The sequence below is a fragment of the Microtus ochrogaster genome, chromosome 2 (genome assembly GCF_000317375.1).
Source record: "Microtus ochrogaster isolate Prairie Vole_2 chromosome 2, MicOch1.0, whole genome shotgun sequence".
NCBI classification, from domain to species: domain Eukaryota; kingdom Metazoa; phylum Chordata; class Mammalia; order Rodentia; family Cricetidae; genus Microtus; species Microtus ochrogaster.
The window spans coordinates 97,959,398-97,965,482 of record NC_022010.1 but is presented as its reverse complement, the minus strand read 5'-3'; positions in this window follow the sequence as shown (position 1 = coordinate 97,965,482).

The window sequence follows — 6,085 nt, the reverse complement described above, 5'->3', positions numbered from 1 at the left end:
GCCCGGCTCCATTTTCTTAACTTAGTAATATGTCCATGGCTGTGTGCAGAGGGCACTGGGAAATGCAGTCTTTGGTTGGCCAGGTCTACAATCAGCAGAAGGAAGTGGAAAGGGAGCAAGAATATTGGAGAACCACACTCAGCAAACAATCGTGATATTTATTTTCCCAAATCAATAAACAGAGCTCAGCTGTCAAGCTCTCTGTCCGAATGGTGTAACTAAGAGCTGCAACTGTGATCATCTTTCACAGCTGAAGTAATTCAGTCCTGGGATCTCCGTGCAACGTCTCTAAGGGCTTCATAACTCAGCCCAGCAAAGCGGGAGAACTTGCCCATTGTCCATGCAGAGGTTCTGAGATGTGCTTTGGCTCAGGAAAGCATTAAGAGGAAGTGGGAGCTAGGCAGGACCCCACTCACTGCATTATTTTAGTTTGGGTGATATCACGATGCCACCTGGGTGCTCTAATTCTTAAAATGCATCTCACCAAAACTGAGCCTTCTGCTCCCCCTCTGTAACTCTGTCTGTGGAGGGCTCAAGCAGGCACTGTTCCTTCCACCATCCTTCCATCACCCCAGTTTTCATATCCCACAGCCACAAAAGCCCCACAGAGTTGGTAAGACAATCCATTCCAAGGTCAGCTGTTTGTGGGGTGTGTGTGTGTGTGTGTGTGTGTGTGTGTGTGTGTGTGTTTCAGGAAGGTGCTAGGCTAGAGAAACCAGTGGAGACCCAGGAGAGTGAGTGGGCGATGCCCCCAGGCCACAGACAAGACCAATTACTGTCCCCTCTTGGCAACTCAGCAGAGCCTAGCCATTGGAGTCAGCATCCCCCTGAGGGCCCCCATGGACACTCAGGTGTCCACAGAAACTGCAGCACTGTCCTTAGAAGTCCAGCCAGACTCTTACAATGTCAGGAAAGCAGGGCAGAGCGTGTCCCCTGGCAGCAGGGAGGGAGGGCCTCAGCATCACCCACGGTCTGGATGACATCCTGAGGGCTGAGGCAGTGTCCCTGCAAGTGTGGAGACCAGCCTTGCACAACAGAAGGACATTCAGACAGAGCAGGCCATCCCCTCCCCCTCTCTAGGACTCAGAAGCTGTCTGCAAGCAGCCACCCTGCCGGTGCCATCCTGGAATGCCTGGCAAGCCTCATCTGTGCATCTCAGTGGGAGTCACCAAGGGAGACAGACAGATGGACAGATGGGAGAGAGGAGGACACGCTGGGGGGGGAGGGACAGGGACGGGACACAAGAGTGACAGGAATAAGGAAGAGAGAAGACAGGAGGGAGGGAGGGCAGAGGAGGGAGAAGGAAAGGAGTAATGAAAAGAAGCAGGGGAAGGAATCAGACAGTGAGCTAGGGAGGAGGAGGGGAGGGGAGAGAAGGGGAGGGGAGGGGAGGAGAGAGGAAGGAACAAAAGGAAGATTTTCTTTTTTTATATGCTGCCTGCTCAGTATAAGGTGCTCAGAAATGTCTAGTTCAAGCCTGTCTACATACAGCTCAGGTGTTCTGGGTTAAATTATGTCCTTCATCTCAGAAGGCCTTGTTGAAATCTTACCATGCTAGTGGCCCAGAGGGTGACCCTAGTTGGAAACAGAGTCACTGCAGGTGTCATTGGTGAAAATAAGGTCGTATTGGGGTGGGGGTGGGGTCCCAATCCAATAGGACTGGGCACAGTCTATGTGAAGAAATAGTCAGAACTATGCGTTCATGAGTCAAACAATATGTAAAGCCCCCACCCTGTAGGGGCAAAGGCATCATCCCCCTTTCCCTGTGGGATTCAGAATCCCCGTGTTCAGGAAAATGGTCCCAGGTTGAAAATTCTTGGATCTTTCATCTGGGTGGACACTCTGACTTTAAAATTACTCCGTGTCTATATTTATAGCTCTGCTTCTAGACTGGGCTGGAGACTCTCCTCGCACGTAAACAGGGATGGGGGTGTGTGGCACTGTGTGACACCAAGCTTTCTAGATGCTGGGACAAAGAAAGGATCTCAGTGTCTCTCCACAGGGACTACTGTTTGACTAAAAATGGCCAGCAAGTTATCAGCCAAGATGACATCTAGAGTATTCTCTGAAAAAGCCTCTGATTTGAGATTCTGCTCAAAAATACCAGTCCTGGGGCCATTTTTGATCAATTGATTGAAATACTTTGGGCAGAAGGACAGAAGGATCTGAACTTCCTGAAAGCTCTCCACCAGGCCTGACCCACCATGAGAATGATTAATGCCGGTCTAAGGTATGTAGACAGAAACCTAGACTAATATCATATTTCTCTCATAACACACACACTCACATACATACACATATATGCACACACAGACAAACACATACACACATTTACACACACATACCATACATACACTACATACACACACATACACCACACATTACACACACACACAGGTACACATACATATACACCACATACATGCACACACACCACACATATATGCCACACAACACATACATATATACATACGGAGGGTTAAAGTAAAAGGGAGACTATTTGGGAAGAGAAAGAAGACAGATGGGGGAAGGAAAGGGTAAAGGGTGAGTAAGGTCAAATTAAGTGGTGTACATGAATAGAAATGTAATTATGAGACCCATTGCTTCTTGCAATGAATACATAATAATGTTTTTTTAGAAAAGAAGAAACCCAAGGAAGGACTTTCTTATTTAATAAGATTATTCTTTCTAGAACAACAGCAACAACAACAAAAAAACACAGACCACAAATTTCCTAGCAGGCAAATACCTTCCCACTGGCCTTATGAAACACATTCCCCTTTCCTTCCTTGCAGCCTCTGAGTCAGAAAGTTCCTTCTCCAATGAGATGAGGAAGCAGGACCAGAGGCACATGGGTGAAGGCAGTCTGTGAGTTTGAAGGACAGTCCTCCCCAGGGTGGGAGGAGGCCAGGTATGGCATTTCCACTGAGGAAATGCATTCCCAGTGTGCACAATGAAGCTAACTGAAGGACATCTGGGTCTTCTCTTGAGTGGAGCAACTCACGTTACCCCACAAGTCCAACTACAAGCAGAGCTAGTCTGTTTAGTCTAGTCCCAAATATCCAGATATCACAGAAGTCCTTGACCTTGTCCAAGACAGCCTCTTTCCTTTGCACTGGGATTCAGGTACAAGACTTGGGTTATTCACAAATTCCTTTCTTTATCGGTTTTTCAAGAGGGGAAAATAACATTGAAAAAAAATCCAACAGTATGATGCAAACTGAAGAAATGAGTGCATCAGGTTCCAGTTTCCAGGACACCTGGGTGGGCTGGGAGCTCCAAATGTCTTCATCCTAGGTCCTTCACAATGACAATAACCACTGTCACAGAGACCCACTGCATGCCAGACAAACTGAGAGCAGACTTTTACAAATACCCCCTCCACCTTTTGAGATAGGTTGGCCTAGAACCATAGAGTTACATAGGAGACTTTGAACTCCTGATTCTCCTGCTCCACCCCTGTCCTCCATACAATCAAATGCCAATTCCCCTTTTCTACAGAAGGAAACTACAGCCACAAAAAAAAAAAAAAAACAGGAATGACAACGAAACCCTAGATACAAGGAAGGTGGAAAGTTTGGTCAAGTCCATATAACAGATGGCGTGTTTATCTGTGTTCAAACCCCAAACCTTCTACTCCTAACGTTCTTCTACTACTTGTAGTTTGCACATAAGGGAGCTATATGGAGGAATCCACCTCCTTAGTCTCTCTTTTATTTATTTATTTATTTATTTATTTATTTATTTATTTTGATTTTTGAGACAGGGTTTCTCCGTAGCTTTTGGTTCCTGTCCTGGAACTAGCTCTTGTAGACCAGGCTGGCCTCAAACTCACAGAGATCCACCTGCCTCTGCCTCCCAAGTGCTGGGATTAAAGGCGTGTGCCTCCACCACCCGGCCCTTAGTCTCTCTAGAGTGTTTCATTGTTGTGCCCTTCCATAACTGGATTTCCTGAATACAATGACGTAAGTGAGATGAAGACTTTTTATTTTGTCATGACACAGGCTTGGCTGGAGATCTAGGTCACAGCTCAACTGTGTGTGGAGCAAGACCTTTTTCTTATCATCTTACCACTGCAGAGTTTTGTTTTTTTTTTTAAATTTTCAAGACAGGGTTTCGCTGTAGTTTTTGGTTCCTGTCCTGGAACTAGCTCTTGTAGACCAGGCTGGCCTTGCAAGAGTTTTCTTAAGCAATTGGTGAAGGATAGCTCTCCAGCATCTCCACATTCCAGGCCATAAGAAAGAAAAAAGGAAGCAAAGATCACAGAAGATTCACAAACGATTTCTGCTAACACCCCAGAGACCTGAACCTGACAGTGGTTACACATAGCTGCAAGGGAGGCTGAACACTATCATCTTGAACTGGATTGATGATACCAAATTTTCTATCACAGGGATATTATGAGAGATGATAGCAGTGCCCACTGCGAAATAAATAGAGACATACTTAGAGCATAAGCTGGAAGTTTGGGGAATGTGAATAACCAGGGTGAGAAAACTCATCCATATTTCACTTAATGAGTTCTATAGTAACTATTGCTCTCTTATGCTGTTTTCTATATCAACAGTAACATTTGGAGTTGTATTATAAAATATAAATCTAATTATGTCACTTCCCTGTTTACATTCCTTTGTTGGCCCTTCATTGCCTATAGGGCCAGATCTGTCCATCAAATCCTCAGAACCATGGTGAATGTTTAACTCCCTCAATACCATTATATCACTACCCTAAAGACTGAGCTCCTCCAAATACCACAGCATCACCCTTCTGTGACTTCGTGAGCAATGATTTGAATCTTGGTGAATGTTTAATTCTCTCACTACCGTTACATCACTACCCTAAAGACTGAGTTCCTCCAAATACCACAGCATCACCCTTTTATGACTTCGTGAGCAATGACTATTCTGTAGGAAGCTTTCCCTTTTGTGAGTAGATATAGCTCAATCTTCAAAGACTGAGGTTCAATGATAACTAAGGTCTCTTTTCTTCCTAGATAAGCTCTTTTGAATACCCCTCCCACCACACACAAAGACAGACAAATCAAAATTAGAGCTACTACACAGCCCACCCATAACACTCCTGGCTGTATACTCGAAGGATTCCTAATCAAAAGATCAGATGCACCTGGATAGTCATGCTAATTACAACGCCATTCACTATACCCGTGTTCTGGAATCACTACGGACAGTATCAGCAGGTGAATGATAGAGGAATTATAATACTGTGGACAATGTGATTTTATTCATCTATGAAGGATAAGAACAAAATAAAATGGCATATGTGTATGAAAATACCATTATGAAACCCATTACTTTTATGCTAATTTAAAAATAAATAAATCAAAAGTTTCCCCTTCCCAGTGTACCACACATCCTATATACAGACAGAAAACAGTGTTTATGTAATGGCTACTCTATATAGCACTGACATTTCTGGATATCTTTCTGTTGCTATCATAACAATATACTGTAATCTTTTCAATTTGAATTTGTCATATATAAGCATGCTTTCTGTATTCTAGGACACTTCCTCAGAGTGGGATTGCTCTATGGAAATTTATATCTTTAACTCAAATCTATAAAAAATAATTTTATTTTCATATGAGTTATACCAAAGATATTTCCCTCCGTTTTTTTCCAAACCAAAAAAGAAAAAAGAAAGAAAAATGTTATTTTAATGCACAATTTGTGCAGTTCTGAAACACAGGACCTGTGTTTATTTAGCTTTGGTTAGGGTTGTGTGGTGGATGATCCTGCAGCAGTTAGAACTCATGTGTGGTTAGCTTGCCTGGAGCATGTCATTGCAGCAGTGAGAACTCAGGGAAGAACGGGGAGGAATGCGTGAAGTAGGACTCAGGGGAGGGGCCAGGCTGGCTTACACCACCTATCCTCACAGGAACCAATCGAATCCTACAGTACTTACACTCTCCCATGAGACAACATTGATGCTTTCATGAGGGTGGTAGCTCCATGACCTAACTACCTTCACCTACACCCTACTTCTTAAAAGTTCCATGACCTCGGTGATGCTCAGTTGCAAATATGCAACCTGATTAGAGCCATAACCATAGGAAATATGTATGTAA